The following is a 27,666-nucleotide window of genomic DNA, read 5'->3' as shown; positions in this document are numbered from 1 at the left end:
ATGACATGTTTTGGAGCAGCGAAACCCTAGAATCCAAAGATCTGATACCAAATGTTATAAAACCAACTCACAAAAAGATAGAAAATATAGATCAATGACTTCAAAATTAGGCTCTTTGAGGGGGAAATCTCCTTTACATTACACAAATGAACAATTTTTGGGTGATAAAAATGACAAAACCTCCTTTCTATATATAGGAATCTAAGGGGTCACAATATAATCAAAGTCGACATAACAATAATAATATAAGGGCACAATAATAACAATAGTGGGCTTCTATGGGGCACAATAATAACAATATGGGGAAAATAGGGGCGCAATAATAACAATAAGGGATACAATGACAATAGTAATGAGGGAATCACTAATATTATAGGGACCTAACATAATCTATGGTGAGGGAGATACTAGTTGCATATAAGGACCATTTAGGGAAGCTAGTTGATTGGGATTCAAATTAGGACCAACAAATGAAATATGGTTAATGAGCATGATTCTTCCTTCATGTGGGAAAAACATCACACAAAAGAGTGAAGAGAAAAGAGCTCCCATGACATAAACATAGTCACACCCAAGGCCTTGGACTACCATCACATCAATATAGATAGTATTTCCTCCCAAAGCAATAGAAAACTTAGGAAGGATCCTTAATGGTTGACCTATTCCTCTGTTAAAATCCAACAGATTCTAGGCAACAGGCACAAGCTGTGGAGAACCTAAAGCTTGCCAAGTAGTTGAGATTAGAATACTAAAACATGCACCTTTGTCTATGACTATACCAGATATGGGCATATTATAATCATGTACTATGATCTGGAAGGGAACGCAAGGAGGAATATGATATCCTACCAGTCGACTCCAATCAAAGGAAGTGATTATACTTCTTGGAGGGAGTATCATGGGAATGGGAGAACTACCCCTTGTGCTATGGGAACGGTAGAAATGCCCCCTTGTGCTATGAGTGTTATCTCAAAATCAGACCCTGATAGGCTGCTATGATCAAGTAGATTTCAAGTAACTCTTTCAAACCAATCTTTTAGCTAAGGCTTAGCCTCCTTAGCCTGAGAGGGCTCTCTCAAAGGGTTAATGATTTTACTTTGAAGATTAAGATGGCTAACTCTATGAAAAATTCAAACAACAATATATGAATGGTTGAAATATCAATTAACAAAATTCCATTGGGCCATGGAGTCAAGGTGTGTTTCAGTACAACAATGAGATTAAATTCACATGGAAGTCAGGGCATAGAGGGCTTTCACATAGAAGTAGAACAGAGATATAGTGTAGGAACACAGTCCACAAATACATGAAGGAAATTAGAGCATCTTCAAATGAGTTCTAAGTAACATGTATCTGTACTACTGCAAGTAAGTATAGGAAAGAAACCATGAAGAAAATCAAACATTAAAAACCCTTGCTGAATCATGAGTAGTGAAATCAACTCCTTATATTATCCTAAAAACATATAGTCACATACAGTAACCCAAAGTCCTCTGTTTCTTTGAGAATTTCTAACCTTTGGTACATTGCCCTCTCTCCTATATATAGAATTCTTTACAAGGTTGAGATTCCTCCTCCAGCATGAGGGGAACTCGAATTCTCCTTCCTATGACACCTATTCAAACTTTAACTAACTATTAAAAGCAACTTACTACTAATTGAAATCTCTAGAAACCTAAGACAATTAGGAGTGTAACTCCACATCACGTTGGTACTATCATTTATTACAATCAACACTCGTTCTCTAACAAGTGGTCTCCTTCAGTTTAGCTTGGTGGATGTTTTAAAACTCCTTGCTGGCCCTTAATGTCTCATATCCTCTACTGCTGCTGAGAAGTAGGAAACTGCCCCTGTTTTTATGCTTTTGGTTTCCTCAAATACATTCGGAACCAATTAACCATGTTGATCTTCTTTAATTACCCAACAATGTGTTAGAGTGCCACGTTCTTTATGTGCTGTCGACCTTTCCCATGTGTGAAGACAAGACCTCCTTCAAGCTGTCTGACATATCATGAACTGTAGTAACTATGATACCTTTATAACAAAAAGTTTAGAGTTCAAATATATGTTTCCTCCACCTATTTTTTGCCCTTGTTGATTGCTTGCACATTGTAAATGATCTTTTTCTGAGACTTCCTTTCAAAAAAAATTCCCCTCGGTCCCTCAAAATTTCTCAACTGAGTTTTAATTATGCAGCTACAGTAGTTTCGTAGCGCGCTACGAAACTGCTGTGCATTAGGCATCATCTTCAACAATTTTTAAATTCAAAAGTCCTTCAAGCTTTTAGCATTCAGCATCAGTTATACAACATGACTTTATGTTGAGATATGTCAAAGCAACAAGACTTCGAGAAATTTGTAGTTGGTGGCAGAAAACGGGGTGATGTGAAGATTGGCTTCTTGGCATCATAAAAACGGAACTTTGGAACCTGAGCTCCAAGAGCCAAATTTGCGCCAAAAAATGATTTGATTGTTCCTATGTCCTCCCAATAATCATTAAAAAGATATGCCTATACATCGCATTCTTTTGTTGATGTAGGAATAATTTCTGATCCAAAATCATTGGCAGTTGGGTATCTAAACCTGAGAAGCTTGAGAAGAATGTCTATCTTGAAGACATACACAACCATTGATGCAATGTATGGTTTTTTTTTTGTCAGCCTCATTGGGTGAAAAACCAAGCACTGTTGTGTCCACTTTCATAGCTTTTAGATCAGCCCCCTTTGGCATCTCACTAAAATAAAGCACGCGACCTCTATCATCAATTTTCATGAGACCAAAATTAGAAGCACGGCTGTCATCCATCGAGACACATGAAATTGTGATATCAACCTCCTTATCAATGTGTTTCTTTACAAAGTCCATATAGTTCATACGGTAGAGATGGTCACCCGACAAAATAATAACATGTTCTATATGCCTATTCCTCGGATCCCCAAAAAAAACACTTAAATTGCCTCACGGCATCTGCTGTGCCTTGAAACCAATTCATCCCATCTTCACCTGGAGTCTGAGTGGCTGCTAGAACCTCCACAAAGCCATCACCAAAGTTCACACCATTTCCAAAACCATATACCTTGGAAATGTGATGATTTAGAGACTGAGAATTAAACTGTGTTAAGATGAATATCTTATTGATCCCATTATTCATGCAATTGCTCATTGGTGCATCAATGAGTCTGTATGCACCTCCAACTGGTACTGTTGATTTGGCTCTTCTTCCTGTAAGAGGAAAAATCCGTGTTCCTGCTCCACCGCCTAGTATGATAGCAAGTACTATTTTAGGGTCTGCAGAAGGCTTCTCAGGCATTGCCAGTGTTTGAAATCGTAACATTCTTTCCAATCCTTGCATTTTTGTCAATGATACAATTCCTTATTTTTGTGTTCTTTCCAATTCCAATAGGTACTTTCCCTTCTGCTAGGAGTGCTGCAATCTTCAGCCTCTGTTTCATAATAGTCAACGCCAATCATCATGGTATCCTTTAATTCAACTCCAGATTCCAGACGTGAATGAATTCCAACAATGGAATGCTTGATATTGCATTTCTGAAGAAAACATCCATGTGAAACTATTGAATCCAGTACCTGGCATTTATCTATTATTTCCCCGATTGCTCTGATACCATTTCGAAAAGCCTAGTTGAACGACCAAAACCACAGAGCAAAGTACAACTGCAAACATGTGCCAGTACCAGGACACCTAACGACCTAATGATGAGGATAAGCGGTTGGATATGATAGACGAAGTGTATAAGCTGACAACTATTGATGCAAACACAGCAGATTTTGGTAAATATGACAGTTGGGGTGAGATTTGCTATGGATCAGCACGAATTCTCAATTTCGTAGCGCAGTTAGTGCAAAATCGGTGTTTTGCGCTACGAAATCACCTAGATTGGGTTTTTGTGCTATGAACTTTGAAATGAGTTTCAACATATGATATTCATGTGAGATATGAGACCAATGATAGACTAAAACAGAGAATTGACCCCATTTGACATACTAACAAGACTCTAAAACAAGATGAAAAGACTAGACCCAAAACTGACACCAACCCTTTGACAAATTTAAAAAAAATTGATGTTCAGAATTTAAAATATTTTTTCTTGAGTGATAACAGGTGGCTCCACTTGGGATAGTGTGCCCCTGTGGTACACTAAGAACATGCAGGTCCCGTGCGTTGTCCTCTTTATGACAAACGAAAATTTGCTTGACAAGCATCCCCTTCAAGCTTCTTGGGCCTTCACCTCGGGCTTGAGCTTGATGATCACTGTAGGAGAAAGAAATCTATATCTAGTGAAAAATGCTCAGTCAACCTTGAGCTTATTTGCATTTTCCTTCCTACCTACCCTATCAATTTCAAACTTCTTTCAGCTCAATCAATGTGAAATTTCCAATGTAGCCAATCATTTGTCTTATCTTATATTAGAGGCTCTTGACTGCATCCGACCTCAGAATAACCATGATAGTGAGATGACCAAATCAACTTATAATGTACTTGATCTTCATAATGCAAATGAAAATGAAATACTGGTGTGCAAAGCTTTGCCATGTATTCACTTATAGGGTCAAAGAAGACATGGTTAATTTGATGATCACCATAACACTCTACATCTTCAGATAAATGATTCTCAACCACACAAGATTCCTTTGATATGTTATCCAACTGCTTTTCTGAATGATTCTCACAAACAATGTAATTTTCCTCCTTATTATGATCATTTATTTCTGTAAGCTGCTGAGAAGTTTGACATAAAAAACCAACCTTTTCCTCTGCCTGGGGGTTATAAAAGCTATCTTTCAGTACTTTTTCTTGTTGTTTGCAATCACTTTCATACTCTTTATGATCAAAAGACTGGCAAGTTTGCTGCATCTTCTCATTCATATCACGGATTGAACATGGTTTTCACAAGTAATCCCCTGCTGATTTTCATGTTGCATTTCATGGGATGTTATACTTTCTTCTTGGTGTTGAAATGCATTGTTATGAAGAGCCTCTAAAATTTCTTCATCCATAAATTCATCATCATCATAACAATCCTCCAAATACTGAATAAGACTTAAAGAATGTTTACAGCAATCTTTGAGCAGCAATAAGGAAGGATGACATTCTTTATACATCTCATAGAATTCATCATGAAAATTAGCAAGCGAATATATTGAACCACTTTCCAAATTTTTATACCAAGACCATGATTTTCCTTCTAAAGTGGTCATAAACATCCTCATGAGACAATCTTCAGGGAACTGAACCTTAAGACCGCACACATGCATATGAAACCTAACCAAATGAAGAGCAGCATTGTCTTTCTTTTCATCGTTGAATATTGGAAGATCCTCTAACCAATCAACCTTTGGCATAGGATTTGGAAAACCAGGGATATGAGACCGATTCATAGGAGCATACCTGGCATTCATTCTTGCAGTGGAACTCATCTTGTAACTTCATCAAGCTACTGATCTTCTAGCAGTGGAGTCACCTGCCAATTTATTATTTGATGTGTGGAGTTGCCAAGGTAGTTTTGCAGCCTCAAAATGATGTCTGAGCTCCTGCTACCTTCAAAAGTTCAGCCTCTTAATTTCGGGAATGAATAGACTTCAGGCTCCCGGCAGACGCACCAAAATGTTATCTCAAAATCAGACCCTGATAGGCTGCTATGATCAGGTAGATTTCAAGTAACTCTTTCAAACCAATCTTTTAGCTAAGGCTTAGCCTCCTTAGCCTGAGAGGGCTCTCTCAAAGGGTTAATGATTTTACTTTGAAGATTAAGATGGCTAACTCTATGAAAAATTCGAACAACAGTATATGAATGGTTGAAATATCAATTAACAAAATTCCATTGGGCCATGGAGTCAAGGTGTGTTTCAGTACAACAATGAGATTAAATTCACATGGAAGTCAGGGCATAGAGGGCTTTCACATAGAAGTAGAACAGAGATATAGTGTAGGAACACAGTCCACAAATACATGAAGGAAATTAGAGCATCTTCAAATGAGTTCTAAGTAACATGTATCTGTACTACTGCAAGTAAGTATAAGAAAGAAACCATGAAGAAAATCAAACATTAAAAACCCTTGCTGAATCCTGAGTAGTGAAATCAACTCCTTATATTATCCTAAAAACATACAGTTACATACAGTAACCCAAAGTCCTATGTTTCTTTGAGAATTTCTAACCTTTGGTACATTGCCCTCTCTCCTATATATAAAATTCTTTACAAGGCTGAGATTCCTCCTCCAGCATGAGGGGAACTCGAATTCTCCTTCCTATGACACCTATTCAAACTTTAACTAACTATTAAAAGCAACTTACTGCTAATTGAAATCTCTAGAAACCTAAGACAATTAGGAGTGTAACTCCACATCACGTTGGTAATATCATTTATTACAATCAACACTCGTTCTCTAACAAGTGGTCTCCTTCAGTTTAGCTTGGTGGATGTTTTAAAACTCCTTGCTGGCCCTTAATGTCTCATATCCTTTACTGCTGCTGAGAAGTAGGAAACTGCCCCTGTTTTTATGCTTTTGGTTTCCTCAAAGACATTCGGAACCAATTAACCATGTTGATCTTCTTTAATTACCCAACAATGTGTTAGAGTGCCACGTTCTTTATGTGTTGTCGACCTTTCCCATGTGTGAAGACAAGACCTCCTTCAAGCTGTCTGACATATCATGAACTGTAGTAACTATGATCACTTTATAACAAAAAGTTTAGAGTTCAAATATATGTTTCCTCCACCTGTTTTTTGCCCTTTTTGATTGCTTGCACATTGTAAATGATCTTTTTCTGAGACTTCCTTTCAAAAAAAATTCCCCTCGGTCCCTCAAAATTTGTCAACTGAGTTTTAATTATGCAGCTACAGTAGTTTCATAGCGCGCTACGAAACTGCTGTGCATTAGGCATCATCTTCAACAGTTTTTAAATTCAAAAGTCCTTCAAGCTTTTAGCATTCAGCATCAGTTATACAACATGACTTTATGTTGAGATATGTCAAAGCAACAAGACTTCGAGAAATTTGTAGTTGGTGGCAGAAAACGGGGTGATGTGAAGATTGGCTTCTTGGCATCATAAAAACAGAACTTTGGAACCTGAGCTCCAAGAGCCAAATTTGCGCCAAAAAATGATTTGATTGTTCCTATGTCCTCCCAATAATCATTAAAAAGATATGCCTATACATTGCATTCTTTTGTTGATGTAGGAATAATTTCTGATCCAAAATCATTGGCAGTTGGGTATCTAAACCTGAGAAGCTTGAGAAGAATGTCTATCTTGAAGACATACACACCCATTGATGCAATGTACGGTTTTTTTTTTTTTTGTCAGCCTCATTGGGTGAAAAACCAAGCACTGTTGTGTCCACTTTCATAGCTTTTAGATCAGCCCCCTTTGGCTTCTCACTAAAATAAAGCACGCGACCTCTATCATCAATTTTCATGAGACCAAAATCAGAAGCACGGCTGTCATCCATCGAGACACATGAAATTGTGATATCAGCCTCCTTATCAATGTGTTTCTGTACAAAGTCCATATAGTTCATACGGTAGAGATGGTCACCCGACAAAATAATAACATGTTCTATATGCCTATTCCTTGGATTCCCAAAAAAAACCACATAAATTTCCTCATGGCATCTGCTGTGCCCTGAAACCAATTCATCCCATCTTCACCTGGAGTCTGAGTGGCTACTAGAACCTCCACAAAGCCATCACCGAAGTTCACACCATTTCCAAAACCATATACCTTGGAAATGTGACGATTTAGAGACTGAGAATTAAACTGTGTTAAGATGAATATCTTATTGATCCCACTGTTCATGCAATTGCTCATTGGTGCATCAATGAGTCTGTATGCGCCTCCAACTGGTACTGCCGGTTTGGCTCTTCTTCCTGTAAGAGGAAAAAGCCGTGTTCCTGCTCCACCGCCTAGTATGATAGCAAGTATTGTTTTAGGGTCTGCAGAAGGCTTCTCAGGCATTGCCAGTGTTTGAAATCGTAACATTCTTTCCAATCCTTGCATTTTTGTCAATGATACAATTCCTTATTTTTGTGTTCTTTCCAATTCCAATAGGTACTTTCCCTTCTGCTAGGAGTGTTGTAATCTTCAGCCTCTGTTTCATAATAGTCAACGCCAATCATCATGGTATCCTTTAATTCAACTCCAGATTCCATACGTGAATGAATTCCAACAATGAAATGCTCGATATTGCATTTTTGAAGAAAACATCTATGTGAAACTATGAATCCAGTACCTGGAATTTATCTATTATTTCTCCGATTGCTCTGATACCATTTCAAAAAGCCTAGTTGAATGACCAAAACCGCAGAGCAAAGTACAACTGCAAACATGTGCCAATACCAGGACACCTAACGACCTAATGATGAGGATAATAGGTTGGATATGATAGACGAAGTGTATAAGCTGACAACTGTTGATGCAAACACAACAGATTTTGGTAAATATGACAGTTGGGGTTAGATTTGCCATGGATCAGCACGAATTCTCGATTTCGTAGCGCAGTTAGTGCAAAATCGATGTTTTGCGCTACGAAATCACCTAGACTAGGTTTCTGCGCTATGAACTTTGAAATGAGTTTCGACATATGATATTCATGTGAGATATGAGACCAATGATAGACTAAAACAGAGAATTGACCCCATTTGACATACTAACAAGACTCTTAACAAGACTCTAGAACAAGATGAAAAGACTAAACCCAAAACTGACACTAACCCTTTGACAAATTTTAAAAAAATTGATGTTCAGAATTTAAAATATTTTTTCTTGAGTGATAACAATGGGAACGGTAGATCTTCTCCCCTATGCTTTACGAAAGGGAGGATTTCCCCCCTATTTCGTGGGAATGGGAGGATTGTCCCCCTGTGCTATTGGAATGGGAGGATTGTCCCCCCTGTTCATTGGAACTTGAAGACATGAGGAGAACCTGAGCAGTATTAAGTTCACTCTCTACAGGAAAGGTACAATCAACTGAAGGTGGAATCAATTCAACCTTTTTCTCAACCAATGGTTGGTCTGGAATGGACTCATGGGATTCGCGTTTGGAGAGATCGGGATTGATTGCAGATGAATTTTGATCAATCACTTCATCAACTAGTGGAGGATTAGGGGAAAGCTTCTGGTAGCTAGTCGGAAGTTGCAGTTGAGAAATAGTAATGTTTTCCAACATTTTGGAGGCTTCATCCATATAAGTACAAAGGTGAATTGAATGATTCCTTTCACATAACTTATAGAGAAACTTAACTTTAACCTTTTACTGTGGATATTACCATAATTAGTTGAAGGTTTGTCACCAACATGATCTCCAGAGGCTGATGACAAAGGTTGATGTGCGCATGTGGACCACACTTCTAATACTTGTGGAATACTAGGACAATATCTAAGAAAGAGGTGACCCTTACATAAATTTCAAGGGAATTTAACTTTGCGAGGATGATTGGAAAGCTTCTCCATATTAGTTGCATGGGTAGAAATGGTTGCTTGGTTGCCCCTCTACTTATTTTATTTCTTCTTCTTAACCCTTTTCTTCGTCTTAGATTCATGGTTACTAGAATCAAGACTTTCACCAGGTGAGGAGGAAGAAATGGATGAAGAAACAATAGGTGAAGAAAGAAAAGGGTCAACCTTAGAATCAACCTGAGGTTGATATTATTCAAGTGGAGGATAACTTGGTTGAGGAGCAGTTTGGACCTTCAAAACAATGGAGGTATAAAATAACCATACAAGTAAACCAATAAATTCAAGAAGGGACAGTTTTTCCATATAAGGAGCACTAATATTTCAAAAAGAAGGAAAAGGACTAGGGTTCCCAATTGAGGGGTTTCCTTGATTGGTAGACTCAGGAACTATTGCTATTAGTCTCAACCTAAGATCCACTAAGGAGTTGTTCCATGGTGAGGATTTTGTTTCATGGTCAAATAATTGATTTTAGAAATTAAAGACACAAAATAAAAATAAAAAGGGGTAAACTAAGCAAAAAATGATTACCAAGTCACTGTGAACGACGATATACCACCTTGGTAAAACAATGATTTATGTACATGTAGGAAATATCCTTGAATGTTGTTTTCGGTGTATCACAAGTGAAAAGGTGACCAACTTAGATTCCTAAGGTTGGCTTGTATCCTATGGCGGATTTCCAAAATAGACCCAGAGGTATGTGGAAGTGCAATCCGTAGTAGTGTTATCTAATGCATAATCGTTCAATGAGAGTGTTCACATATACTTATCATGCATGGAACACCATCCGATATACCCAAAGGTATGTGGATAACGATCCTATACAGTTATGTACGTGGAACAGAATATCACCCCCGGAATGTAACGCTGAAAAAAAAACGACATGTCCTACGTTTAAAGATGATGGAACACGTCTCTAGCCTAGACCTCTATATGTTTGTGTTAAAATGAAAAATGTTCCTTAGGTTAATTGAGTAAATTTTAGAGTTTATCTTGAATCAAGTTTCAATTTTCAAGGCTCAAAACTTGATGTCACCTGAACACGCCTATGATGCAACAAATATGAAAAAACGAACCCTTTCATTTTCCTTTTAACAATGAAAGGCCTAAATAAGTAGGGGAAGAAGAAATCAATCAACAATGCAACAAACAAGTGATGCAACAATAAATCTACTCAACTTCACTATTCCAATTAAAATCAAAGCCCTAAATTCAATGCACAATTGATTTTTCTTTTCTTTTATTTTAAAGTTTCAAATGCAAAGAAACATGTCAATGCAACTTGATCACTGATTAAAAAAAACCACACACACTTTAACTATAAAGTAAAAGTTACTTTTCAAATTCAACAATCAATCTATGCATACAAACCCAAATTGACAAGAAGAAAGAAATAACGAAACAAAATCTTATCAAAAAGGTGATGGCACTCAGAGGTGATTAACACTCGTACACAATTCAACTGCCCCCACCACCCCCCCGGCGATTGAGGGGGAAATGTTTTTGCAAAAACACACAATTTTACACAAGGGATTGGCTTTTTAGAGACACAAGGAAAACCTACTGGACCAAATCAAAGTAGAGAGGAAGGCAAAATAATGCATTTTTTTGCATCTTACAGGAATCAACACAGGTGCAGAATAGGCACCAGTGCTTTGCACCATAGGTATAGAGAAGGAGAAGGTGAGTTGAAGTTCTTTGTCTCTAGACTAAGGGATGTGCTAAGGTATATTTGGCCAAAAAACATCACAAAAAATCAATTCAAGCTCAAAGAAGATGTTTTCCTACAATTAATCAATGTCTAAATGAATCACTCAAGGTCACTTGTAGTGGTGAGAATGATGCTAAGGTCAAGGAAACCACTGTGGAGTAGGAAGATTCTCTCTGCGGATAGAGACAATCCCTCTAGCTAGGGGAGAGGGTCTAGCCACAAATAAGACAATCTGACATAAGTTCCCTTAGATTAAGAATGGATAAGATCCTAGCTCTTGTATCGCTTATACTCATTTGATGAATTCCTTATGTCTTTGCTCCAGCGATCAACTCCTTAATGTCAATCAAGTACTTGAAGCAAATAGACAAGAAACCAAAGCACACATGATAACATACAATAGATTCAACCTACTTAAAAGGCTAAGGAGTCTTAAGCTACCAAATACCATATGCGATTGACATAGGAAACAAAATATCAGTTGTATTATTATGACAAAAAGGAAAGTACAACCTTTACCTTAGCATTGCAGGTTTCCTTCAACATGTCCGAGTTCCAGCACCACTATTAGAATCTCATGATTCACCTCAAAAAATAGAGGTTTAAGACTTCTTCCTCTTTGCTCCAAACCAAAAAAACCACAAACTTATTCTCCCTTTACAAGCACAAACTAGAAGGCTAAGACTATCAAGAGTTGTTTTGGCTATCAATATTTTGCAGATTATTTCAGCTCTTTCATTAGCTTACTGAGGTTGGAATAGGAGAAGTTTATATAGCTTGAGAGAGGGGACATGGATCCTCTTATGATGGGAGAGGTCTTGTCCATTTTGTTTTTTTCCATTTTAATAGGAGAAAGGAGCCCAAACAATCTCTCTCGACTCTATCTCGACTAACCATTTACCAGATTTCCGTTCACAAAGCTTCTAGACATGGAAGCTTCAACTCTATTTTTTAAAACTTTCCAAAAGAGGGTCAGTGTGGGTAATGGATGGATACCAGCATTGATCGGCGTGGGGAAGAAACTGAGGGATAACGCCTACCTTTAAAACTGAGTTTGAAGGAATATTCTCTGGAAATGATGTAAGAGGGAAATGTTTTACAAATGAAGAGTGATGTAAAGACATGTTTTTCATGATAGGAAAACACATGAGGCTCACTATAGAGGTCCTCCAGGATCAAGGAATGAGGAGTATAGGAAAAGTGACAAAATGTTTTGTTACAGATGCCCCTGAATCATGAAGGCCGAACAAGAGTGAGGGGTGAAATGCTTTATGAGTAGATGCATGGACCTAGAAACTGTCATTGGGAAACCTACAAGCAAGCATAGATACATATACATCACTGAAACCTTTAATAAAAGATACATGAATCGTGGTATGGACAAATCCATCCAAAGAAAGATCATGTAAATGGATCCAAGGTATGGGCGCAGCCATCCAGTAAGAAGGATTATATCTAATCCATCTGAAAAGGATTATATCTACTGGATAAACGACGTTTCAGAACCATTTACAAGGTCAAAACAACAAGAGCTCGGTAATCTTTTGGTGTTTTGAGAGTCGGAAAAGAGCTTAAAGCAGACCCCCTATTTCAATTTACTTTAACGAGTCAAAAAGGGAAAAATACTCGGCAATCTTTTCATTTCCATTTTTTACGAGTCGGGAAAAGAGCTAAAATACAACTCCAGTTTTGCATCATCACCAGCAAACCATCATCTGTCACTACACAACAAGAAAACGCATTATCCATTTTTAAGGAAAAATGGTGAAAAATACTTTTAAAACCCTAAAACACAGTCAAAAGCTTATAAAAAGGGGAAAAAATTAAAACATTTTACCTTTTACCTTTCTAACTCATTGGAGTAATTTTTTACCCACTTTTTCCCTAGATCTTCAGGAGCATATTGTTACATATCCAAGAAGCCAATCGCCGAACCGTTCGTTGCAGGTAAGAGCAATGGCCCTATTCTTCACATTGATACCTGTTTTGAAAGCATTTAACTATCTTTGCAGGGGGATTAAAGGGATTTTTGCAACAACAACAAAAAACCGTCGACGGTCGGTGCGGGATTCAGGCACGGACCGTGCCGATTTTCGGATTTTAACACGGGGTCCTACACCATAGGCACCTCTATTTTAAAAATAGTCGTGCCGGCGCAGAGAATCGAAATTTTTCTATTTTTGCCCAAATCAATGCTTCAAACCAGAAATTTCCCTTTCAAGGTCTGATGTTGAGTTAAATGTGGGGTGTTTTTAGGAAAATCAAGGTGATAAAATGGTGATTGAGTGGAAAGAACACAAACATGAAAGAATAGACCAAATGGCCTTGGAGGATCTAGACTGTCTTGACACATTGAGGAACTGTGGGCTCCTCAAATTATTTCTGACACCAGGCCTACGGGCTCAACCTGAATTACTACAATACCTGATCAGTCTATGGGATATCGAACAGGAGGTATTCGTGATTCATGACCAAGAGATGGATTTGGAGACTTCAGATATTTATTTCATTACTAGACTATCTCGCAGAGGGGAACTAGTCCAACTGTATGGAGGCAGGCCTATTGGGGCGAGCGTAAACATGCTCATTGCCCAACATTGCCTAGGAGCTCTAAAATCTACAAGTGGAAAGATCGATATTATGACAATGGATGATCTTCTATTGAAGGTGGTACTTTTGACCATCAACCAAGTAGTTGGGGCTCAAGCACCACATGAGTCCAACAAATCTCACTTCCAATATGTTGTGGATTGTATGGCACCCACTATTTTCAACTAGGCGGAAGCAATGAAAGTAAACATGAAGCAGTAACTATCCAAATGCAAAGCAGGGAATTTGAGGCAATTTGGATATGGATTTGTCCTAGTATCCTTCTTCTTGGAACGAATCCCATTGTTCCATTATCAGATGGCAGAGGTGAGCCCCCCAGTACCACGAGATCCAAGGATGGTTTGATGGAGCGAGCTGATGCCCAGATCTGGAGGGGGCCAACAAATGTCTTACAAGCCCACCTTCTTTGTGTGGCTTAGAAGACAGTTGATCATCATGGAGGATTGCTCATACAGCGAGACTAACTTCCGTGATGATCTCGACATGCCACTCCTAGAGGGAGAGGAATTCGATGATGGAGGTGAGCAAAACAAATTTTTTTTGTTTTTTATTGTTTTTAATATATGTATTCATGACACCTTGATATTGTAATTACAGATGTTGGACCAGAGAGACTAGCAGGGATGTTCCCAATAGCGAGACGTGTGGCTCAGCAATTCAAGGTCACTCCTTACCAGGAAGGAGTTAACAAAGAAGAGGATATCGCTCGAAATCTGGATAACCTAACAAGAGGGATTCCAGAGTATGCACGGATCAAAGACATCCCTCGCCGTTATCAGCAACACACAATGGGAGTGTCTGATCGAATCCTTTGATTACTGACTCGTGTAGGCAAGAAGTAACATGCTATCATGAGCATCACACAGAGTAGTCAGTAGTTAGCATATATAGTTTTGAGGCCTGCGAGCCACAGATGTACTTGGAACACATATATTATTTTTTGGATTTTGATGTATTATACTAAAAAATTATCGACATATATATGTTATATTTCCTATTTACTATGATACAATGTTTTTCACATATTGCGTAAATGTCTGTCTAAAACATAATTAGCCAATGCATCTGTTAATGTATTCATATGCCTAGGAATGTGATGATATGTAATATAATCAAAATTTATTTCCAAGAGACGAATACGTAAATACATTCTCAATAATTGAGGGTTTCTGATAGAATATTGTCCATTGAGCTTAAGAACAACAAGTTGCGAATCAAGGTTTACAACCATTTCTCGAATGTCAAGAGCAATAGCTTCTGACAATAGTTCGAGAACTGCACTATATTCAACAATGTTATTAGTTGTTGGACCCAAAAAAATACCTTGAAGATCAATTAACTCACCATGAGGGTCATAAATATCCCATGTTGCGGATGATAAATTCTAAGTACTACGGCAAGCACCATCAGCGAAACCGACATAAGGAGTCATAGGCATCTGCAAAGTAGGTGAAGACATAATAAGAAGGAAAGTTGCTTGAAAAAAAACACACCAAACAAAACTGCACAAAAATGAATAACACACTTATGTACATAACTAACCAGGCGAGATGACTCACGCATAATACTTTTTGAGGTACTGCCCATTGCAGGGCTTGTCCAAAGAGTTATCCTCATAATCAATTAGCTCATATGCCCCTTTTTCTAATACATGATTGACAACATAGGTCCCATGCCACATGGGTTCGAATTTTCCTGCCCCTAGCGTATCGTTAGCTTGGCCATATAGCAAGGCCAAATCACCCTCAGAAAAAGCACAAGGAGAGACCAACTGATTGAAAGGGGATTTAACTCGATTTTTATGTGTTTCAATAACTAAAGTAGCGAGATGACGGGTTTCATCCAGTCGTTCCAAATATAGGAGACTCTCCTCTTGAGGCGAGGTATGAAGGAGTAATTCGACAGCCAATTTGAGTGAGGGAATTTCACATTCAATCAGTAGGGTAGCTTCTATACCTTAGACTAGCTAAAAAGGTGTGAATCTAGTTGCGTCTTTAGTTGAAGTTTTGTAGGCCCACAGAGATTAAAAAAAATCATGATATGCCAATTCAATTTTTGCATCCCAACGGTGCACTGAAGCATAGTAACTAAAACTTTGTTTACAGCTTCAACTTGGTCATTGGCCTATGGGTAATAAGGAGTTGAGCCGTCATGGCATAAGCCCAATTTAGAAGTCAACTCAACCATCATATAATCGCGAAAATGGGAGCCATGGTTAATGACAATGGCTTGAGGCACTCCAAACTTGGAAATAACATGATTTAATAGAAATTGTGCAGTCGTTTTATCGTCAGTTGATAATGTAGGCATCACTTCGGCCCATTTGGTGAAGTAATCTACGGCAACGAAAATATAACCATGCCCCCCCCCCCGCGCCCAAACGAGGATTCCATGTCATAAAAGCAATGCCCCATTTGGCAAAGGGACTAATGGTAATAATAGGGTGAAGGTGAGTGGGTGGGGCGTACATTTTCCGCTAATAAATCTAGGACTCGTGGAATTTTCGGACAGCAAGAATGCAATCTTTAAATATGGCGAGCCATAAATAGCCAACGCGGAGTATCTTTTGAGTAGTGGCATAGCCAGACAAATGACCACCACATGTACCAGAATGTCAGTTATTTAAGATGCTTTTAGCCTCATCAAGAGTGAAACATCGACGAAGAATCGAATCAACCCCAACATGGTATAAAGTATCCCCAATGATGCAGTAAGGTTGGGATTGACGCCAAGTGTGTCGGTGATCATCCTTGGACAACACAAACCAGAATGTAGAAGTTTTGAGATACACAATGATATCATCGTACCAAGGATCAAGAGTGCTAATCAAAAAGAGAGTCTCATCAGGGAGCTGCTTACCAGTACCAGTAGGTGGAGAAGCAGAGGGAAAAGAGAAAATCAAATCAGCAAATACAAGTGATTTCTTCGATTTGGCAGTAGTAAATGCCAAATCGAATTCCTCAAGGATGACAATCCACTTGGAATATGTGCCCCCAAGTAACTGATGAGTTAGAATATAAGTCATGGGGTTGCAATTGGAAATCACGGTTGTAGTGTGGAAGAGAATATAATGCCAAAAGCATTGAACAGCAGCCAAAGCCAATTTATTGACATGAGCATAATGGGTCTCAGTATCGAGGAGATTGCGGCTAAGGTAATAAATGACATGTTCATGACCTTCATCATCGTATTGCACTAGTACCATAGCAATCGTGCTAGAAGTTGTAGCTAGATAGAGGAAATAATCACGATGATAGTTTGGAGGGTGCAATAAAGGAGCATTAATGATGACAACTTTCAAGCCATCAAAATACTTTTGGGCAGTTTCTATTGGAAATTCTGAGAGGGGAGGTTAATCATTATTCCTTTCAACTAGTATTATTATTAATCTTTTAGAGCATTAGTTAATGTCCAATCATTATCAGTGTTTGTAAAATGATAGCAGTAAACAAAAGGAACACAAATGCACACAGTTTTTAAGGTGGAAACCCCCTCCGAGACAAAAACCACCTGAACACTTTTCTAATAATTCTTTAATATTCAACTCCAATTGAAAAGAAAGCTCCAACTTCCTAGAATCTATAAAAGCATTCTTCTCCATCTCCCACTGGGTGGACACTCCAACGCCCGAGATTCTTCAGTAGTTAATTGAACGAATGCCCCAACACCCAATGAGCTACAATTCACCCTAGCACCACCCTACCACCTTGAAGTTTTAATAGGCTTGAACCTGTTGGTGACTTCATGCACCAGCCTAGCACCACCCTACCACCCTATATAATAATAAAATAAGAATGGACTCCCGTACCAGGGAAAATGGTCCACTTTACAATGATATAGAATGATGTAGAAGACGAAAACACACTAGACCATAACCCCAACTATGATAAAACTACCTAATGATGATCCTAGACCTCCCGACACTGCCTCTTCAACTCTTGGTAGATAGACACATGTACAACTTTTACAATCATGCTTTTTCAATGACTTTGTACAATGATACTTTTACAATGACTGTATGCAACGTTTCCCACTTGAAGACTTCATGTGGTGAACTTCTTGTTGTTGTTCTACACCTTGATTGCTACTCTTATCATGCTAACCTTTCTCACTCTTCAAAACATTAGATTATTTATTGAGTATTCTCTTGATGAATATATAATACCTGCAAAAAGTCTTCAAGGAAATACCCATGACATGATGATAGCAAAACCTACCTCATCCTGCAGAGCATATGTCAGTGCTAAAAAAAAACAACAAATTAGAATACAAAGAACCTAATGTAATTAAGAGATAAACATGCATATACAGAAGATACTTACTTGGATCTTACCTCTGTTGTATCATTTTGCTACACCTTGCTCTTTGCTTCCCTAGAAAGTCTGGTCCTTTGCAGCCCTTGACAACACTTGATCTAGTTTTTTTCATGCCTTCTAGGAGCATGATATTGAATCTTATGTATCTCTGTGATTTCAGATCCCCAATATATGATCCCTCTGAGTCTTCTTTCCAATGCCATAGGTCTGACCCAATTTGGATTCTTCAAGCTAAAGTTATGCCCAATATCTTACAATGACCTAATTATGGAATAGTTCAGTAGAGCTAACTTATACGACATGCCACGTGTCAATATTTTTCTCCTTCATCTCTAAAATTGATACATAGAAAGCTACAGCCCATGCACTATCCCCCACTTTTTACATAGTTCCATTCCGCTTCTCAGAGAGAGAGTTATGACGATTTTCCCAAGGTCACCTCTTTGAGATGAAATTCGGGAGCCTGCAAAAACCCTAACTTCCAAAGATCATATCTTCAAAACTATAGTGAACCAAGATCTAAAATTAGGTCATGATGTTCATCCAGATTTCAGCTCAAATGGGTTTTACTTTCAACATCTAAGACTTCTCCGAAATAAAGTTATAGTCAAAATTCCACAATCACTACTTTTGGATGATATATGAGATTTCCTTTTATAAAGTTGAGAGGGGCTTCTATAGAGAATGTTGGAGGGATTTCAGAAGCTTAAAAAATAATTAATTATTGAATATTCAATGATAAAAATCAATGATAAATTCCATGCCACAACCCCATTGGGTTTTAGCCCACTAATTGGGGTTTCTAACCTCAATCTTGAATAACTTACAAATCGTGAGGAAGTACGAGGAGAGCTATATACCTAGAAAGATATTTTTGAGTAAAGTATTCCTACAATGTTTATGATACGAGAAACCATGAATGATTATTCCCAATGCACCGTGGAAGTTTAGGGTCATCCTTGGTGCTGCTTGGGTTGACATCAATGACAACCTCAGATGATCTTTAAATCAACAATCTCCCCCTTTGGCATTGATGGCAACACAAGTACTCCCCCTGCGATCAGGGCACCTCTTCCTACTTCCTTCTCTCCCCCTTTGACATCAATGGCAAAGGGTAACTCCCCTTAACAAACAACCATCCTACGGACCTATACACACTTCCACTCCCCCTTTATTTTCTAAATAAGGAAAATCTAATGAGAACTTGGGAGAATCCCAAGTTTCTAGCGAAGATATTCAAATGCTTCACAAGGTAAAGGTTTAGTGAAGATATCAAAGATTTGTTCTTTTGTACCAAGATATTCAAGTTTGATATTATTTTCAGCGAATTTTTCTCTAACAAAATGTTGGCTTTTTGGGGCCTAACCCAGGTTTGGAGTTAATTAGCCAAAAAAATCCCAGTACTACTGGCCCTTTCTACAACAGTCCATGGAGCACAGACTGAGGCCTCACCCGAAGCAGTATGGGAAGATGCTGGAACTAGGTTTCCACACCCTTGAGATGTCTGAGGGGTTGATTTAGTCCAACTGTGAATACTCTCGCGCAGGTTACTTCACGCACTTTCTTGGCCTACAAGACCTTCACGGCATGGTTATATTCATCTTCACACAGCCCTAACCAAGGGCTGTGGGGGACTTTGGCACTGCTAGAGAAATGATTTGCACTATTTCCCCAAGTCACGCCGTGGAATCTTACTTATCTTCTTATAACAATTATTTATCTTCACGTAAACAGATACCTTATATTATATTCACTTATTCAACATATTCATATAAGTTCACACAGCAAATAAACAGTAAACTTGCAAGTCATACCCAATATACTTCAATGCATAAAATAGGAAAAGATACACAGAAATATGGTAAAACTTCTCTTTATTAATGCTTCAATCGGTTACAGACTCAACCTGCCCTACGCACTCAGCTGCAGGGGTCCGTGCACTTAGCTGCAGACTACTAAGCCTCTGCGCACTCAACTGCAGAGCCTTCTCCTACTCTACGACCCAAAGACACATCTCTACCATTAGACTCAATGCTTCCTTATTAGATCTTCCATTGATTCATTCCTCTCTGATAGTTATCTCTTTACACTTTGAGCCTCACTCTATTTATACAATCCCATGGTCCGTGGATCATGGGTAGATCTCTCAAACCGACATTACATTACAAAAATGAGGGTGGACAATTGTCTGACTCATTTACCATCTTCGTGCTCTGCACCCACAAATCGTGGAGTCTTTACATCGGACTTAGTCAAAACTTGGGCTTTAAGCCCCAGACTTGCCTTGGGGGGATCCCACGCCCAACAGGCCCCTAACACAAACATTGTGACTCGCCCTCAAGTCACTCTGTTGATGCAGAGATCTTCGCGCGGAGACCTTCCAACTATGTTCGAATAGTTGCAAAGTCAGTAGCGAACTGAGCAGCTACCTATTGTATCTCTTGTACGCGCTATTCCAAGAGCGCAATGTCGGAACTGCTCCCCTGTATCTGTTCCTGCGTCCCATGTATCTGCACGATATTGCCTTCAATTGTTGCAGTGATTACGAAGGCCTCGTCGATCCAAGGCTGAACACGCGCCTTCAAAACTGCTTCTTTGTGTCATTCTACATCTACTGTCTCCTTAAGCACTTTGGCCTGTTGCATATGCGCGAGCCTTTGTGTGAGGGCCACTGTCTGCGTGGTCCCTTTGACATTATCATGCTACTGTTGTATTTCATGCACCTCTGTTTCTAAGCATTGTATGTTCAGGTCCTCCTGCAGATTGGTGAGGACCTTGAATGATTCTTCCAACATTTTGGTGCAGTCCCTCACTACACTGCTGATCTCCTCCATCCCTAATGTAATGGCACTGGCACGCTGTTCCCTTACCTCTGGAGGAGTTGAAGGCTGCGCCTTCAATCGTAGCTCTGCTATCTGAAGGTTTAGCTCCAGCTGAACCTTGGCCATTTCTTCTCGTGCCTCACACACCCCTACTGCTAATCTCTAGATGTGTGCCTCTGTTGGTGCTTTTGCTAGGATGGCCAGCTCAGGGACCATCTGGAAAGCTTCTTCAAGTACCTGTACCATCTTCCTGTTCTGAGACATGACCTCGTCGCGCTGCAAGCTCAACTGCTCCATGTTGATCCTCTGTTCACTCAACACCTGCAGCGTGTGGCTCTCCCTAGCCCACAATTCTGCAGTAATCCCATCCTGTAGAACATAGAGTGTCTCCCAAGGGAGCACAGCCATGTTGATCCCTATCCATTTAATGTACTGACCATAGGTCTGTTGGCCTCATTTGCTATAACCAGTGCCCCTTCTGGTAGAACTATTATGTTGGTCATATGAGCACGCCGCATTTCCTCGGTTGTGGTTGTTCCTACTGTGATGTTGGTCGAGAGAGTACTAGCCTGATGAGTGCGCACATGCAACTCTTGAATCTGTGCTCAAAGGGCCTCCAACACAATCTAATTCTCCTCCATAAAGTTCTGGAGGGCCTCTATGGTGACACCGCGCACCATCTCTCCTATATCGTGCAGATCCCCCTCAATAAGGGTGATCAAGTCGATAGATAGCTTAGATGCTTTTACCTTCTTGCGCGACCCCATCTGCTCTCTCGGGCGCTGGCACTTCAATTGTGTTGACGCCATTTTTGGGTCAGCGATGCCCTCCTCTATCTCTATTTCCATCTCTTTCTCCTGCTCAGGCGAAGGCGACTTCCGGCCCTCATGCTATGTTGTTGCTGCCTTTTGTGCTTCTGTTGTGGCCTTCTATTGTTTTGTTGCTGTCTACACAGTGTCCCATGCCTCCTACGCCTTTGCTGCTGCTAGTTATTTTCTTCTCTTTTCCGCCAACTGTGCCATGCGTAGTTTTTCCTCCTCCTTCTTTTTCTGCACAGCAAAGTTTTCCACCACAGAGATGTCTCAAGCACACCATTCCAGTGGCCACGTCTTAAGTACATCGAAGATCACATCATCTATGGCTATATAGGGTAGTTCGCTCCACTTCTTTGCAAGGTCCTTGCGTGCCCTGAGGTAGATGTGATGAAAGTCTGCTTTAAACTCTACGAAACTTTGCAAGCTATTGTAGACAGTGGGTGATAACTGCATCTTGCAGTTAATCCCCATTCTGATGTTCATCTCCATGAACACCTAGAATATTTTACTGTCGTGGATCCAGTGTGTGTCTTTAATGGCCCACAGCGAAGCGTACTTCGCAGCCTCTGAGAGATCCCTTGCAATTATGGGGAATTGGTTGTCGTCAGGCAATTTCCCAGCCACCAACACTATGGACAACAGAAGCCATGCATAGTGGAAGGTTTTCCCTTGTTCCTGTGCCTCGTAGCAATTCTCCAGGAACTCCTTACACAAGAATTCGGACCAATTAAACTGGACCCCCTCTATGCATTGTTTGGCAAGTGCAACCACTGGTGTGGGCACCTCATCCGCGCGGCACTTCTGCATGACCTTACCTGCCAGTATCTGAGTCACAAATCTAACTGCCTTGTTGTTGATACTAGATATTGTGTAGCCCCTCTTTTTCTTCTCCAGCTTGTATTTCTTTTTCATGGCCTCCGCGATGGCCAAATCACTACTCTTACCCTCTAAAATGTTTTTTGGGTCTTCTCCTTTACATGGGAGTCGGGTAATTCGATGGATTAGGTGGTCCATGATGGGGATGGGCTCCTCCAGCCACAAACACCCACCATGCACCAGGTAGAGCAACTGCCTGATGACGAAGATAGTTATTAGGGCATGATGGTAATGTGGCACCCAGAGCAAGTTCAACAACCCTACCTTTTCGACCCCATGCAACCATTTGCGCGGCTCCAATTCTATAACTCCCACCGCGATGTGTTTCTTTGGCTTCATGAGGATTGTGGTTGCCAAGTGAGGGAATTTCTCATGGTCAGTGAGATCCCAGTCTTCAAATTTTAAGCTCAGCATGCTTCTCAAGTGTGTTCCTTCAAAGATGATATCGTCCAGGAGGAGCAGAGTCTATAGAGAGCTCTTGCTCTCGTCGAGGTCCTTGGGCACCTTTGCCTTCCCCTTCTATAGAGGGACATACGCATGGAAATTGGTTAGAGGGACCGCACCCCTAGTTTCTTCCTCCATGCCATCATCCTCGTCCTCTTCGATTGTGATATCCTCAAGGTCTTCTTCCTCCTCATCGGTTTCGAGGTTAACCGCTTTCCCTTTTTTCTCCATTGTTAATCTAGTTCGCAGCGTGTTTTGAGGGGACACACGCACTGGAATCATGGGTTGTTTATCTTTGTTCAGTCTTGGCATGCGCGGTGATTTAGGGATTTCTAAAACAATCTCGGTGCTCTCGAGGGCATCTTCTATGGTCATGGCCTACGCGGCTTCTTCGGCAGTCATTTCTACAATTTCCCTAGCTTCTTCAAACGTTGTCATCTTGTTTGTCCAGAAATCTCTCAATCGTTCAATCAGGTGCTCAAACAACGCTCTCCACAGGAAAAACAGGTCTCGGTTCGGAATACTCGGGGCACATGACAGCTCAATTCACAAATGACCAAGTGTTGTTTGCTGGGAAACCCTTTGCAATTTATAGCGCCTTTTGAATTTAAATTCGACCGTTCCCCCCAAATCCGGTCCATTAATGCTCCCTTGGCAGTAGATTTTCCCAAATCTTGCCCATAAAGCTCGTCTTAAATGCCTGCCGCCCACTCCATTTGGTCTCAAGTCAAGCATCACATCATGAATAGTGACTACAACGGTCACTTTCCAACCAACCCACGTGGCAGCGCAGCCACCCTTGCGCGGTCACGGACCTTGTGACACTTTGCTCCTGCGCGTAGCCCCGACATCGCGCAGCTCTCGGGCAGAGTAGTTTATAGTCCTATGCCTCCTTTCAACTGCCTGGAGCGTTAAGACTGTACTTCCCACGACTAGTCAAGTGGCCAAGCCACCTATATAGGGTTTCAATCGGTCATCCATCACTTTCCTGGAAAAAATCTGCCTTTTATTTTTACTATCTGCATCGTGCACTTTACCATCTGCATCGCACCACCAGGGGTGATCCTGCTAGTAATATACGGTCTAATCCAAGGCATCAAGTTGATCAACTCTCGGCGGTAGTCCCTAAATTTTCCAATGTAATCATGCACACCCTGTTCTATCACCCTGGTTTTCTTATCAAGAAAATCCTTCTTTATTTCTTCCTCAAGCTTCTTGACTTCCGCTTCTACCAGAGTGCACTCTTTCTTTCATGATTTCTTGGAGCCTAAGATCACCCTTTCTTTTCTCCCTTAACCGCACTCTTTCTTTCATGATTTCTTGGAGCCTAAGATCACCCTGTCGGATTTCTTCCTTAGGTCCCAAGCGTTCTTCTTCGTTTAGCTACGCTATCCCTTCTTCCAAGGCTCCGCGAACCGTCATATCTACCGGCGTTGCTATGCGCAGACTAGGCATATTATACTCTATTGGGACTACAACGTTTGCTCCATAGGCCATCCGGAAAGGTGTCTATCCCATCAGTTTCTTGCATGTTGTCCTATAAGCCCATAGAACTGTTGGTATGCGTAGGTCCCAATAACTCCGCTGCGCATTATATACCTTGTTTAGTGCTTCGCACACTTCATTAAAGGCTTATGTGTGGGTAACCTTCTACACACTTGTTTTTTCCACACTTTGTCGTCCCAACTGGAGGGACCGTTTGTGCAATTGCCTCACCAACACCGGCTTATTGACCAATGTTCCCGATCGAGAAGTCCATGTGCATCTGCACAGGTTATTTACCATATGCATGTACCCACCTAGACATATGTGCGTGCAGATCATCCCGTCCATCATTCTTGTCTGTTAGTCACATCTGAGGCTTCCCAAAATGCATGCGCATCATTCTCCTGCATTCGTGCCAATCCTCAAAGCTTCCTTGGTGCATACCCCACCACCTTGTGGGTGTAGTGCATAGTACCCATTTCAAAGCCTCGAAACGTTGTTGTTTCGACACCTCTCTTTCAAATCGGTTCAAGAAATCATCTACCTCGCTTAACCCATCACAAGTAGGAAGATACGTTACTTCCGTCGATACGCAGCACAACGATCTTGTCATCATGTTGCAGTTTAGCATAGTTACCTCGTGTAACTGGTTCTGCCATCGCTCTATTTCCTCATTAGAATTTGATGTACAGGAGCTTTTGTGCTCACATGAGATTCATCCATCCGCGGTGGGATTTACCCAGTCTTGCTCTCATGTGGTTATCATGTAGATGCAAACCAATTCATCGTCACTTTCATAGTCATGCACTGGCTCAATGTGGCATGATCCCTCAGCAGGGTCCAAAGGTACGACTACATGCAGAGACTTTTTCTCAAAAATCATCTTGTGCTTCTTCGGATTTATCACCCCGTTCATGTAAGTGGCCCAATCGATTCCTAATAGCGCAAGGTAGGGATTGTTGTCATCAACAATCTCTATCACTTCAAAGTCTGCTAGCGCACTTGCCCCTTCAATATCCATGGTGATTCCTTGCAATGTCCCCATAGGTATGATCTTTTTCTAGTTCACCATTCGCAGCTGGATAGGAGACCATTGCAACATAGGTCTTCCCATGCACTCCCATGTTTGCTTCGGTAGAACGTTCGCATCCGACCCTAAGTCTAGAATTACTTGGTCCATCTCATATTCTCCAATCTGTGTGGTCAACCTCATTTCTCTTCCCATCCTCATCGCATGCTTTCCAATCTTCCGGACTACACATGGTTCTCCTGGCACAGTCCTAGCGCATCTATTAATGAGTTCCTACATTCCCTTTATAGCCTTACTGTTGTGTAGTAGCTTCATACATGTTTCTAGGAACATCGTGAGCATCAATGGGTCCATTTCTAGCTCCGGTCTGTCTTTGCTTCCTAAAGTGGAGGCATCAGCGAAGCTCTTCCTAGCTTCCATGAAGGTTTCCTTAGCGCGCTCCAAATCAAACTCTGGTTCTTTTGTTGGAGCCTTGCGAACCCAAGTACTATCTTCAACCTGTTTCCCTTTATCATCTCTTGTCGTAATTCCACTTCGGAGCACAATGTTCACATTAGGGTCTTCCTCGCGCGACTCAGACCTCATCATCTACAGGTTCTAAGTCGGGGGAGGTTGGAGTGCTCCCTTGTTGCGCAGCCTAGCTATCAGTATGGGACAATTCTCTGTCTCATGATCAAACAAGGTACAATACAGACATGATGGACGCATTGGATCTGTACAATCATGGGCATAATGTCCTGGCCCCCCACAATTGTAACATATCAGCTGTCTATGACCTTTTCCAAGTCCTCCTCCACCTCAGCTTTTTCCGCGACCTCTTCCAGGTCCTCCTCCACCTCAGCCTCATCCGCGCCCCCGAAATCCGGTTCGTGCCACTCCTGCGTTCTAGTCATGAGACCGCGTTTCAGCCTGAACACTGTACGTGGGAGTCCTATCCATCATCAGCTCATAGCTTCTACAGGTGTGCTCATCATGTCCCATTGAACTACAGAAATTATAGAACAATAGTTGTGAATTTTGCATGTACTTCTGCAACAAATGGTAGTTGTTTGTAGCATGCTTTCCTCCTATTTGACAAATCACACACCACAAGGCAGGAATCGTGCTAGGTCTTGCTTGTGCCTCTGGTCTTAACGGCATTGGTCCTTCTCCCACGAGGTAATTCGCAAACACTGGGTAGTGGTCCTTGTCATGACCCTGAACCTTACATTTAACACACCATACCTCTTCGCGCACTTCCAGGTGAGTTGTCTTGTCTTGTTTCAGACTTTGCATCTAAGGCATAAGTTTTTCAACTACACTAGGATCTGCTGAACTCCCAAGATAGGATCCCGTATCGGGGTCTCATGTAGCCTCATTGCGATCTCCAAGGCCTCTGCCTGAGTCATTAACCTTTGTTGTGACAACGCATTCCTTAAATGTGGCGTTAGCGATGCTACAAACCATTCATGGTGTTGTCCATCCGTCAAAGTCATATTAGCTTCGTGAATTGTGCACTTTAGTCTCTGATCCAATTCCCAAGGGGTCTCGCTTGGTAGCATTGTGATCTCTTTGAATCCAATGATCGACTGTGCCTCTAACTTCGGCCTGCTAAATTCTCTGTTCAGTGCAATTTGGATATCTGTGATCCTCGCATTCAAATTGTCATTAGAATGCTTAATATACCAGGTCAATGCGTAATCCTGCAGAGCACTAACTAGTGTCGCTTTCTTTATATCGTCATCTGTAAATCCCTACGCTTCCCATAAAGCCTTTATCACGAACCAAAACTAGTCCGAATCTTCATTTCCTACTCCCTTGAACACCAACAACTTTATTGTGTTTGCCATATTGACTCGCAGTGGTGGCAAAGGTGGTACGGGAGAAGATGGGGGTGAAGGCAGTGAAGCTAGTGGTGGTGTGGGTGGGGGTGGTATGCACGGAATCCTCTGCCTTATCAAATTGATCGCACTTATTGGTGAGACCTTTGCAAGCTCTTCCTCGTCCCCTCACGAAGGTGAAATCAAGGGGCTATTTTCTAGTTTTGCACTACCTTTGTTTCTGTAAATTCTCCCACTTCGTGTAGCCCCGAACATCAATGTA

At 40.7% G+C, this 27,666-nt stretch overlaps 1 pseudogene; it reads right to left on the bottom strand.

The window, feature by feature from the left end:
• Window positions 1–3,301: 3,301 nt before the first annotated feature.
• Window positions 3,302–8,017, bottom strand: LOC149167024 (glucose-1-phosphate adenylyltransferase large subunit 2, chloroplastic pseudogene; annotated as a pseudogene).
• Between the last annotated feature and the right edge of the window lie 19,649 nt (window positions 8,018–27,666).

This window comes from Pinus tabuliformis, chromosome 5_1 (genome assembly GCF_031772625.1).
Source record: "Pinus tabuliformis cultivar Carrire ecotype Pingquan chromosome 5_1, CPIR1, whole genome shotgun sequence".
NCBI lineage: Eukaryota > Viridiplantae > Streptophyta > Pinopsida > Pinales > Pinaceae > Pinus > Pinus tabuliformis.
Note: the sequence above shows the minus strand (reverse complement) of the source record. Positions and strands in the feature narration are given on the sequence as shown.